Source organism: Phoca vitulina, unplaced genomic scaffold, assembly GCF_004348235.1.
Source record: "Phoca vitulina isolate PV1807 unplaced genomic scaffold, GSC_HSeal_1.0 scaffold47, whole genome shotgun sequence".
NCBI lineage: Eukaryota > Metazoa > Chordata > Mammalia > Carnivora > Phocidae > Phoca > Phoca vitulina.
This window is the reverse complement of record NW_022589750.1, coordinates 11,617,120-11,629,599: the sequence shown is the minus strand read 5'-3', so window position 1 is coordinate 11,629,599 and position 12,480 is coordinate 11,617,120. Positions and strand designations below refer to the sequence as shown.

The window sequence follows — 12,480 nt, the reverse complement described above, 5'->3', positions numbered from 1 at the left end:
CCCCTGAGTCTGGGGTGGTTTGTTATGCAGCATTATCATAGCGAGAGCTGACTGATACAATCTGGGTTCGAGGACCAGGGTGGGCAGGTCCTAGAGGCATCTGCAGGCCTTTGCTTCCTCATCAGTATAATGGCACCGTACTGGTACTGATCTTATAGGCTTGTTGTGAGGATCAGAGGTGATAATGCTCTCCGCACAGTGCCTAGGGCATAGAAACTATTTAGTCAGTGTTCGTTATTATTATACTCTCATCACTGCGGCTACTGTTACCATTAGCAGTGACCATCGGGATCCAGTAGGGAGCCCTAACCTCCACCCTCAAGGGCTTGGACAGTCTGAGGTTAATGAATTGGAAGGAGAGTTGGCCCTAGGTGAAGGGGAGTAGCCCCCAGGAGCACTCTGCCCTGGTCCCCGAGTTGCCCCCTCCCTGACCCGTACTCCCCCAGTGAGCATCTGGAGCAGGCTGCTCAGGGACCAGATGGCTAAGTGCCTGCTGGTGAGGCCCGGCCAGGTCAAAGTGACCCACGGGCCATGGAAAACTCAGAGCCAGCCTGTTTCCCCCTCCTTCAGCCCAGGGCTTCAATAACCAGCACTTTGAAATTACAGGCTAGCTACAGAGCCCAGTCCCTCATGGGAGTGTGAGTGTTAGTGTCTGGGTCTGTGTTTCTGAGTGTTGTGTGTTTCCAGGTGTGTGCAAGCATGCTTCAGCATCCATGTGAGTGTGTGTGCCTAGTTTACAGTGTGTGTGTGAATGGGTGTGACTGTTTCAGTGTGTAGCGGGGAGTGTGTCTCTGTGTGTTTGCCTGTGTTTGGGCGCCAGTGGGTGTGTGTATGTGTGATCTGTGTAGGGGGATGTATATGTCCATGTGGCAGTATGTGTGAGCGTGCGTCTGCGTTTCCAGGGCCGTGGGTGTGTTGTCTCCAGACTCAGAGCATTGCTGACGGAGGTTGCCTGGGACCCCACAGCGACACCACTCTCCTGCGCACACTGGGACCAGACACACCTGAGGTCCCATCCCGGCTCTGCCACTTACCCACGAATGCATCCTGGGCAAATGTCCCAACCTCCTTGAGTCCCCAGTTCCTCATGGGCTTGTCATGAGGGTCAAAGGCAACAAGCCCTTTGACCGGCTCTCTGTGGGCGGTGTCTGCTGACCTACGGGAAGCTCAGTCATTCAGAAAGAGGAAGAGATGAACTGTGGACGGGCCAGGGATGTGCAGGCTGGCAGCGACAATAGTGAAATCACAGGAAGGAGTCCCAATGCCGAGGAGCTTGCAGTTGGCACCAGGGGACCCAGGGTCATGGATTTCATCTCCTCATGGCCGCTCCATGTTTTTTGTGTTTTGTTTTGCTAATTAATACACTTTAGAGTACTTTAGCTTTCTAGGTAAAATGAGCAGAGAGTACACAGAGTTCCCAGATACTTAAGAAAATTGGGGGGGGGGGGACGCCTGGCTGGCTCAATCGGTAGAGCATGCAACTCTTGATCTCAGGGTCGTGAGCTTGAGCCCCACGTTGGACATGGAGCCTACTTTAAAAAAAATTGTATTGAGATAAATTGCATTATTTTAACCATCTTATCTTCTTTTATTTTTTAACAATCGGTAATCAACGTATGAGAAAGGTCGCTTGAAGCATCTGTGATGATGATGTCGACCTTGACCGCTGGTTCACTATGGAGGGTGGTCATCTGCTGAGCAACCGCAGAAGGACGGTGCCAATCCATGAGTCCCTTGTGGGTCCTCTTCCGGCAAAGATCTCAAGTCTTAGAACCTTCAGCACTGGGAGTTTTTCTTGCAGTGATTCTCACAGTCTCAGTAGGCATCCGAACTGGTCTCTTCACGTTGCGATTCTTTGCCTTGGAGCCTCTGATCAAGTCAGCACATACCTTCTCCAAAGATTTTCCTTTGCGGCTGCTTAGAGTCATTCTAATTCAGTGACCCACCACCTCGGGTCCCACGACTGTCCTTCAGGTATCTTAAGAAGCAATGGCAGCGGTGTGGCCTCCTGACTGACTGGTTCCTCGTTCCTCAGCAGGGCGGCAGGGGAAGACAACCCCACCTCCCCTACAGCTGCCACCGAGTCTTCCCCAAAGAGCTATTTTAACCATTTTAAAGTGTACCGCTCAGTGGTTTTTAGTCACATTCACGATGCCGTGTGACCGTCATCATGATCTAATTCCAGGACATCTCCATCACCCCACAGAGAACCCCTATACCCATTAGGTGTCGCTCTGCACCCTGCCATCCCAGCCCCTGGCCACTGCTAACCTACTTTCTGTCTCTATGGATTTGCGTCTTCTGGAAGAATCATGCAGTTAGTGTGACCTTTTGTGTCTGGCTTCTTTCACTTAGCATAATGTTTTCGGGGTCCATCCACGTTGTAGCACGTATCAGTACCTCGTGCCTTTCTATGACTGAGTAATATTTCATCGTCTGGTCGTAGCCCATTTGGTCCATCCGTTCGTCTGTTGATGGATACTTGGATTGTTTGCATATTTTGGCTGTTGTGAATAATGCTGCTGTGGACATTTCGTGTACAGGTTGGGCTTTTCTTTTTAAACTTATATATATATATATATTTTTTTAACGATTTTATTTATTTATTTGACAGAGAGAGACACAGCGAGAGAGGGAACACAAGCAGGGGGAGTGGGAGAGGGAGAAGCAGACTCTCCGCTGAGCAGGGAGCCCGATGCGGGACTCGATCCCAGGACCCTGGGATCATGACCTGAGCCGAAGGCAGACACTTAAAGACTGAGCCACCCAGGCGCCCCTAAACTTGTATTTTTTAAGTAGGCTCCCCACCCAATGTGGGGCTTGAACTCACTACCTTGCGATCAAAGGTCACATGTTCTACCGACTGAGCCAGCCAGTCGCCCGCCAGGTTGCTATTGTTTTTGTTTTTTAATGGATTCATTTTTCATTTCTCTTGGATGTTCTCTAGCAGTGAAATTGTTGAGTCATAGGATAACTCTATACTTAGCCTTTTGAGAAACTTCCAGACTGTTTTCCACAGTGGCTGCGCCATTTTACACTCCCACCAGGAGCTCATGGGCGCTCCAACTTCTCCACAGCCTCAACAACACTTGTTCTTTCCTGTCTTTTTGATACTAGCCATCTTCATAGGTGTGAAGCGGTGTCTCATGGTGGTTTTGATTTGCATTTCCCTGATGGCTAGTGATGTTGAGCATCTTTCCCTGTGCAATTGGCCATCTGTCTCCTTTGGAGAAATGTCTGTTCAGATCCTTTGCCCATTTTTATTTGGGTTATTTGCCTTTCTATTGTTGAGTTCTAAGATAAAGGGTCATGACACACTCATTTAAAATGGAATGATGGCCATCTCTGCTTCTCAAGGGTGTCAGCCCTGCCCCCCGAAGAAACCCCTGTCCCTGTCCTAAGGTCCTGCCCCAGCCCTCCAGCGTTTTCACGCACCCCCAATCCCCATCTCTGGGGAAAATGGAGCACTCCTTCCCCTGCGAGCTTGCTTCCAGGCAAGCCCAAGACCTTTCACCCAATCAAGAGCTTTTTAGAGTGTTTTTCCAGACAAAAGCTGCTCTTTCTCTAAGCACCAGTGCGGTCCCCGCCTCGTGTGTATGCATAAATAGCTACAGCCGGCTTCTGCAAAATAGAATTATGTGATTTTTTCTTCCAGGCACTACACATGAATGACTCCTAATTTTCTATTTCTCAAACTTCCCTTTCAGTCTCCAGATTCCTTCCACCTGTTGAACTCCTCCCCACCTCACGGCGGGAGGGGAGGGGTGGTCTTCCAGACCCCTCGCCCCCAGCCCCCTCCATTCCTAGTCCATGACCCGAGGCCCGCCCTCCCTGCACCACCCGGACTCCTCCCTCCGCTCTCCCTCCCTGCTGCAAGGAATCAGTCATCAACAACCTTAATTGTTCCTCTGAAAGAGCTCTGCTCGGGCCTCATCGGCTCCCAGCAGGACAGTCACCACAGCTGGCCTCCCTGCCTCCACCCTTTGTAGGGCAGCCTCCACCCCAACAGCAGGTGACTCCCCTGCTCAAAACCCTGCAATGGCTCCTTCCTGCACAGACCAGAATCCGATCCTCCCGGGCTGGTATGGGACACCCTTCCCGAGTCAGCTCCTTCATTCGTGCAATTGCCCGAGCAGCTACTGCATGGAAGGCACTGGGACACAGTAGAACAAAAGACGGGGCTTTGTGGCTTCTCCAGGCCTGAGGCTCTGTGAAGATAAGATGGCAGGAGGGTTCGTGGCTCCTTTGCCTATTGCCCCATACCTGCCTGCCGCTCTGTCCCGGTGCTTCCTCCCAGGAAGCCTTCGGCAGAAACGCCACACCCCGTCCAGATGGCCTCTCCCAGCAGGAGACCAGCTGGGTCACTCTGGCAAAGCTCAACTCTGTCCCCAGGAGATGGAAGGAGAGCCCACGGGTCACTCTCCCAGAAAAGGCAGTTGGGTCTGTGCTTTCCGCAGAATAAACACAGCATTCCCAGTTACTCCCATCTGGGAAGCTGTCTCATCTCCCCAAAGCCCTGGTCTTTCCATGCAAGCCGCAAAGAACCACTGAGGCTCACGTATTGAATCTAGAATTCCAAGGAAATAGAAATAAAAGTAGCCAGAGGAGGGAATGGAACCATGAAGGGCCAGGCAGACAACGTTTAGCCAAATGTGGGAATCCAGGAGAGGAGTCAGGGGACCGGGAACGAGGTGGTATCAGCCAACATGTGCCCAGCACCTACTATGCACTGGGTACTAAATGGAGCACATCACAGACATCGGTCTCTTATTGGGTCTTCGGGTGAACCCAAGGAAATACTGTTATCACCCCCATTTTATTCTACACGTAGGGAAACTGAGGCTCACAGAGTTGTCTGCAGTACTGTCCAGAATGTGAGTTCCAGCCAGATCAGCTCTCTTTCCCAGCTGGGTCATTCCCTAGCTGTACTTAAACGCCTCGTGCCTCAGTTCCTGCATCTATACAATGGGAATAATAGTAGTACCTATCTCATAGGCTCACTGGGAAAGCTCGATATATTAGTGCGTGTGGAACATTCAGAAGGGCAGGCACAAAGGAAACCCTGGATGCATGTGTGCAAGTGGGTTGTGATGCCCATTTGACAGGTGAGGGGATGGAAATTCATGAACAATTATGCATTTGCCCATGGTCACGCAACCACTAAAAAGTGGAGCCAAGGGTCAAAGCCAGGTCTCTCTGACACCAGCACACACACTCTAAACCACCCACCAGTCAGCCTGATGCCAAAGAGCGTGAGCTACTGGCATGATTAACAAGACAGCAGGTCCTACACACATCAGGTCCCCTTAGGAGACCACAGTCACAGCCAAGGGTGAGCAATAAGACGATAACACTTCATTCTGCAGCACACGGCCCAGGATGTGCCTGTCTGTTCCTGGGTCCCCCAGCAGAGCAGTCCAGAAGAGAGTGGTTGACTGACTTTCAAAGCCTTAAGTTACTCCCATCAGAGGGCCTGGAATACACGCGTCTCTGGAGAGACTGGAAGGCATGGGAAATGGCTCCTCTGGGGGGCAATGAGTTGGGGGGTGGTCTGTAACATAATCTTCCTCTTCCTCACGCATGGAGCTCTGGTCTTTGCACCGCAATGTGGCCCAACTAAAAGACTGTATTTCCCAGCCTCCTTCGTGGTTGGAGTGGCCAATGATCTGGAAGCCTTTGAGTGGGACTAAGAAAGACCCTCTTTAAAGAGCCAATTAAACTAGGAGCCAGGTCTTTTTGCTCCTTTTCCTTTCTTCTTCTTCTTGCCTATAAACAGATGAGATGGCTGGAGCTCCAGCAGCCATATTGGATCGTGAGATGACTTTGGAGATGGAAGCCATAAACTGAGGATGGTGGACCCTGGGTCTCTGATGATTTCGTGGCACTGCCAAGCCAGCCCTCAACCCTACCTCCAGTCATCTATAATGTGAAAATTAATCCCTAATCTGTTTACGGGACTACAGTCAGTTATCGCTTACTAACTGCCAATTTCATTTTCTATCTTAACGAGCATCACCTTTAGAATCACCCAGAACTGGGTTTGAATTACGCCTCTACCTCCTATGTGACTAGAGTAAATCACTGATCACTCTAAGCCTCAGTTTGCTTATCTGTTAAATGTCAATAACATTTCCATCCTCACAGGGTGGTTGTGATAAGATAACCAATGTAAAGTGCTTAGCATAACACGCAGTCGCCGGTGTTATGAGCCCTCACTTGCTGGTTCCCACCCACCTCTGTGGGTGTTACCGACTCCCACAGGGGCTTCCTCTTCCCTTGGACCTTCCCAAACCATTCCCATATGGTAAGTGGCAGCTCTAGGCTGACCACCTTGGGGAGACAAAAGCATTTAAACACACCTCTGTTGTGGGCCCCCATGGCCATGGACCACGTGTCCGAAGAGGGCTGTCCTGGAAGATGTCACTGGCTCTGAGAGGTGCCCCCTGATGACACCCAGCCCAGACGAGCTCTCCCATCTTCTCTGATCTCACGGCACCCAGATCACCCTTGTGTTTTTGTTGCCTCCCACCAACGCAGGGAGCACAAACTCAAACTCAGCCTCATGGTCCTGCAACAAGCCAGGGGCAGGCCGAGGCAGGCGCAGGGCAGCCAGGAATTACAGCAGGCAGCCGCTAACATCAGACGGGAAAACCAGACACTGCCCATCTTCTGATGGGAGAGCACAGCATCACCTCTGAATCATTCTCACCCAAGACAATCCAACCTGAATCTGCCCAAGCGCTAGACCCAAGCATCGGATTTCAGGAAAGACTAGAGACAGAAGAACATACAGACACTATCACTAATCAATTCTCCACACTAATCAATTTCTCCAACAAATAAATTGCAATGGATCAAAAAGAGATGGATGAGGAGCCCATAGATTAGAAGAGACACACCCGGGGGCGCCTGGGTGGCTCAGTCCGTTAAGCATCTGACTCTTGATTTCCGCTCAGGTTATGATCTCAGGGTCATGAGATCAAGTCCCGCTGAACGTGGAGCGTGCTTGGGATTCTCTCCCTCCCTCTCACTCGACAGCCTCCCCTCATTCCCCCCACTGCCCCTCTCTCTAAAAAAAAAAAAAAAAAAAAAAAAGACACACCAATATCAACTGATTACAATGCCGGGCCTTATTTGGACCCCAATCCAAACAAACCAAGCAACAACAGCAACTGTGTATGTAGTCATTTTGATAAAAGCAGAATCTTTGTCTTTTATTTTTCTATTTTTTTTTTTTTTTAAGTAAGTCTGCCCCCAACATGGGGCTCAAACTCACAGTTCCAAGATTAAGAGTCACATGCTCTACCAACTTAAGCAGCCAGGGGCTCCGAGCCTTTGTCTTTTAGAGGTAAATGTTAAAATAATTACGAATGAAGGGGGCGCCTGGGTGGCTCAGCCGTTAAGGGTCTGCCTTCGGCTCAGGTCAGGATCCCAGGGTCCTGGGATCGAGCCCCGCATCGAGCCCCGCATCGAGCCCCGCATCGGGCTCCCTGCTCGGCGGGAAGCCTGCTTCTCCCTCCCCCACTCCCCCTGCTTGTGTTCCTGCTCTCGCTGTGTCTCTCTCTGTCAAATAATAAAATAAAATCTTAAAAAAAATAATAATAATTACAAATGAAATAATATGATGTCTGAGGTTTGCTTTGGGTAGGTTCTGGGAGGAAACAAGATTGACCAGGGGTTGATAACTGTACAGCCTCCAGGTTCCGGGGGCTTGGGGGGGGGGTCTTCACACTGTTCTCCCTGCTTTGTATCTGCTTGAAATTATCCATAAGAGAAAAGGTGATGCCTCGAGCGAGGGCGGTTCTGCCCCCTAGGGGATGTTTGGCAACATCTGGAGACATTTTTAGTGGTCACAAGGGGGGTGGGGGCTGCTGCTGGCTGCGGTCAGGGATGCTGCCGAACACCCTACAAGGCTCAGAACAGCCCCCACAATAAAGGATTATCCACCCCAAGTGTCTATGGTGCAGAGGTTGAGAAGCCCCCGGTCAGCGCTAAGCTGAGGAGTGGGAGCACCCAGCTTCTGCATTTGGGCAGCCCCTCCCGAGGGAGGTCTGGAAGCGGGAAGCCAGAGCAGGTACCTGGGCAAGGGGCAAGGCAGTCGAGGCCCAGCCAGGACTGCGCCCTGGACGAGCCGGTGGATGGCGGGCTGGCTGTTGTCTGACCGTTTCTGAGCATCACCCCAACAATTCAGACAAGGCAGTGACGGACTGGGAAATCCTCCACCCCCTTCACGGATGGATTGAGCTGGCGCTGCCCCAGGCTCCAGGCTGTGGGGGGCACCGAGTCCCTGCTTTCATGGGACTGGCACGCCCCGAAGAGATGAATGGCCAAAACATCGGGGCACCAGATGGTGAGGAGGGCTCTGGAAAAAAATGAGGCACGAGGGGGATGTGGGGGTGCAGTGCTAAGTAAGGAGGTCCCATCACTGAGAAGGTGACTTTGGGTCCAGTCTTGAGGGCATCTAGAGGCGGACATAGCAGCTGACACGGTACAGACGTTCCTGACCTTCAACTTGGGAACCATCCTGGGTACGCAGGCAGGGACATTTCAGAACAAGTCCCGGGGCTCATTCCATTCCCCACCACCTAGCCGTCGGCCTGTGCCGAGTGGGGGTGTGGTTGCAGTGCTCTGGACAGCCCCACCCCAAAGCCAGAGGAAGTCACAAGTTCAAGGGCACAGGTATAGGCCGGGAGGGGCGAGGAAGCCCAGAGGATTTTCAGAAGCAGAACGCAGCGAGGCCGAAACCAACACTGCTCACCCCAAAGGGCTGAATCATTTGAAGAAGAAAGGATTCGGAAGGGCAGAGAGGAAGCCGCGGGGCTCTGGCAGGCGCCCAGGAGGACAAGGGCTGACCCGCCGGCCGGAGGCCCCTGGGAGGGAGCCGCGCACGCAGCTAGCATGTTCCCATCAGCTGGCCCACAACGGCCACAACTCGGTCCCCGGCACTCAGGAGTCAGCACCAGAGATGCAAAGAAAGGCCCTGCCCCTCGTGGATGAGTCTCTTATCAGGAGAGAGAGAATTGGCAAGTCAAGCTATAAATAACACGATCCTTTCAAAGTGACGTTGAGAGCTCAGAATAAAACAGGGCCCAGGACTGGGAAGTGGGGCAAAGGGAAGTGTAGACTGTGGCCCAGGAAGTCCAAGTGTGAGGAGGAGACGGGGGTGCAGGCTCAGAGGTGGGGAAGATGCAGCCCCAGGAGGTGTGAGGAGAGGGGAGGGACCTGCCACGCGCCCAGGTCAGAGGAGGAGCCAGGGAATATGCAAAGGAGGAGCCCGCTGGGGGGCAGGGGATGCTGGATTCAGGAATTCGGGGTTATTGTGAGGGCGTCTGGGAGCCGGTGAGGGTTTTAATCAGTGGGCTGATTTAATTTTGGTTTTACTGTGGTAGAATCCACATACCATAAAATTTACTGTGGCTACGTTTTCGATATACAGATGCAGTGGCATTTGGTACTTCCGGTGTCATACGATCGCTACCTCTGTCTGGTTCCACAACGCTGTCACCACCCCCAAAAGGAAACACTGAAGCCACTGGGCGGTCCCTCCGCATCCTCCCTCACCCCAGCCCCTGGCAACCAGCAACTTGCTCTGTCTCTGCAGACTTGCCTCTGCTGGACATTTCACATACGCAGAATCACACAGTAGGTGGCTTTTGGTGTCTGGTGTCTCTCGATTTAATTTCTTAGAGGCCCCTCTGGTTGCCACAGGAGAAGGAGGGTCTGTAGTGGGGCATGGTTGAGGCAGGGAGGCCAGAAGGAGGCTGGAGGCCCCATCAAGTGAGGGATGCTGGTGGCCCGGAGAGGTAAGAGGTAGGCTGGTGAGAAAGGAGGGGACCCAGGTGCATCTTGGAGGCAGAGCCAACGGGACTTCCTGCACCTGGACCATGGCAGGGAGGGACACTGAGGACTCAGGGAGGACTCAGGGTTCGGGGCCTGAGCAGCTGGGACCATGGTGGTGGCAGAGTGGGATAGCGGAGACTGGGACGGGAAGACACGGGGGCTGAGTAAATCAAAAGTCACTTCAAGAATTTTAGAGTCACGTACAGGGGAAGGGTTGCTGCGGAAACTTTTAACACAAGCCAAGTCTGGCATGTGAACATCAGAGTACAGTGGGAGGAGGAGGAGCTAAGTGAGATATTGTGCTGAGGACATGCACAATGCTCATCGATGACAGTGAGCCATCCACCTCCAGGTCCCTTGTGTGGAACTGGTCAGTTTCTCCTGCTCAATAGGATGTATATCAACAAGAAGGTAAGCACACCTACCCTCTCAAAGCTTCAGGGCACCCACTCACCTGTCTACTTAGAGGAAATGTTTTTGGAGGCTTAGGGCCACCATGCACTGTTGCACAGGTTGGGCACTGTGCAACACCAAAAGGGTACTTTTACACAGACTGGCATTCTCCCTAGAGTTAGTGCACAACCTGCACAGTGCTGCCTGGCAGTCATGATCATTGTGGAATTGCTGGGTTTGTAAACAACGGGGCTCCCTTGAGAAGAGATGGGAATGTTTGTGAGAAACATGACAGTTTTCTCTGCTTCTGAAGGTCAAATGAACTCTGGCATTTAAACATAGCTGCTGGAGTTGCCCTAGATCCTGTGTTTTCTTTCTAAGAGGAAAAGCTTGGCCGGGGAAATGTCAACTCTGAGGTAGACCCAGCTGGCTTACACAGGCCTGCCACTGATGAGCTGTGCTATGTCACCTTGATCTCTGGGGCAGTGGGAAGCTCCCCAAGTCACGCACGTAGGACCTGCCTCTTCTCAGGTCAGGGAGAACCCCTGCTTTGTTCAGTCTTGGGACCAACAGACAGAACCTCCCAGGGCTGGGCTGCCATGCTGGGCCACGCGGGCTGCACGCTGCATATTGGGGATCTGTAGGGGAAGCCGTGCAGACGGGACCTCCCCTCTGGCAGCTTTATGGTGCAGGTCAGGAGAGCCCCCAGGCCGGGGCTCAAATCCCAGCTCTGCCCCTGGCTGGCTGTGCAACCTTAGGCAAGTCACTTCACTTCCCTGAGCCTCAGTTTTTTTCTTCTGCAAAGTGGGGACCTGTTGGGGCTCCTGGAAGGGACAGAGGGGTGTGTGGAGGGTCCCCGGCCAATCCTAGGGTCTGGGCTCTGATAACCCTGTCATGATCCCTATACCCATTCTTGGGGAGACAAGGGGAGACACTAACATACACCCCCTTGCACACTCACACATTCACACACAGAATCCTAGCCAGGTTTCAGAATCCTCCAAATACCCATCCTAAGCCAGGAAGTCTTACTGACTCTTTTGTTCTTCCTTTTTTAAGAAAGATCTCTAACATACAGAACAGTGGAGAGAATAATAAGCAGCCCTTTGCTTTCCTGCAGCGAAGTCCTGCCCGGCAGGCATCCGTGGATGGTGGGGATGAGCTTGGCCAGAGGCAGCGCCCTCCCGCCCCACCTCGCTCCTCACCCTGCTGACCCCCGGGGCCTCCCTGGTTGTGTCTGTTCCCTCATCTCTCACACTCGAATGACACCCCACGGCTGTCCCACGACAGTTCACGAGAAGCTGGCGACAGTGCGGCCGTTGCTGTTCTCTGGAAAGCCTCACGTTCCCTGCCTTCCTGCCTCTGCCTCAGTCTTTGCCAACGGGGTGGTGCCCTTGGGCTCCCCACTGCCTCGTTCTCCCCCGACCCCGGCCCAGGCCCCTCCCGGGAAACTCTGAGCCCTCCTGTGCCCAGGGCCTCTTCCCATCCCCACTGTGGCGAAAGAAATCGGAGAGCAGAATGTCCTTCCTCCCTCCCTCCCTCCTTTCCTTCCTTCCTTCCTTCCTTTCAGCTTTCCTTCTCCCCTTCCTTCCTTCCTTCCTTCTAGAAATTTCTAAAATACAGAAAAATGGAAGAAGAAAAAAAAAAGCAAACCTGAAGTGACAACTTCTACATTTGTTCATTGTTGCTTCTCTCTCTCTCTCTCTCTCTCTCTCTCTCTCTCTCTCGCTCTGTTCAGGGGCGAGGAGCAGCGGCGGAGTGCCTGGAGGGAGACAAGTCAGGGCCTGGCGTGGAAGGTGACTTCCGTTTCCCCCACCCCCACAAAGAACGGCTGTCATCCACTTCTGCTCGCTCCAGTCTGGCGGGAGAAAGGAGGGCCCCACTGTCGTCTTAGCTGGCCCTTCTCTGGTTATTAATGAGCTCCAGCACCTTCTCATACCCTCATGGGTCAGTTTGAGTTCCCTTCTATGAACCTTGCCCATTTTTCTGTTGGGTTTCCAGCTTTTTTTCTTGTTGGCTTGCAGGCGTTCTTTGCAAGTCCTGGATACAGATTCCTTATTGGAAGGGTTTGCTGTGAAATCTACGTACAATGAACTTAACCACTTGAAAGTGTAAAAGTCAGTGGCATTTAGTACCTTCACAGCGCTGTGGGACTACGACCTCTATCTACTTCTAAAATATTTTCATCACCCCAAAAGAAAACCCCATTCACTTCAGTCCTCATTCCCTTCTTCCCCCGACCCCTGG

General features: G+C 52.4%; 1 protein-coding gene across 2 annotated transcripts in view; it reads right to left on the bottom strand.

The window, feature by feature from the left end:
* The window catches only part of PEMT (phosphatidylethanolamine N-methyltransferase), a 98,001-nt gene extending 86,040 nt beyond the window's left edge, over positions 1-11,961 (bottom strand). The window contains exon 1 of one of the 2 annotated variants that reach the window (XM_032432076.1): positions 11,887-11,961. The gene's annotated coding sequence lies outside the window, so the exon portion shown is untranslated. Of the gene's footprint in view, positions 1-1,034; positions 1,074-11,886 lie in introns of those variants that run through there. The other variant, XM_032432072.1, reaches the window with a different exon arrangement.
* Positions 11,962-12,480: the final 519 nt, after the last annotated feature.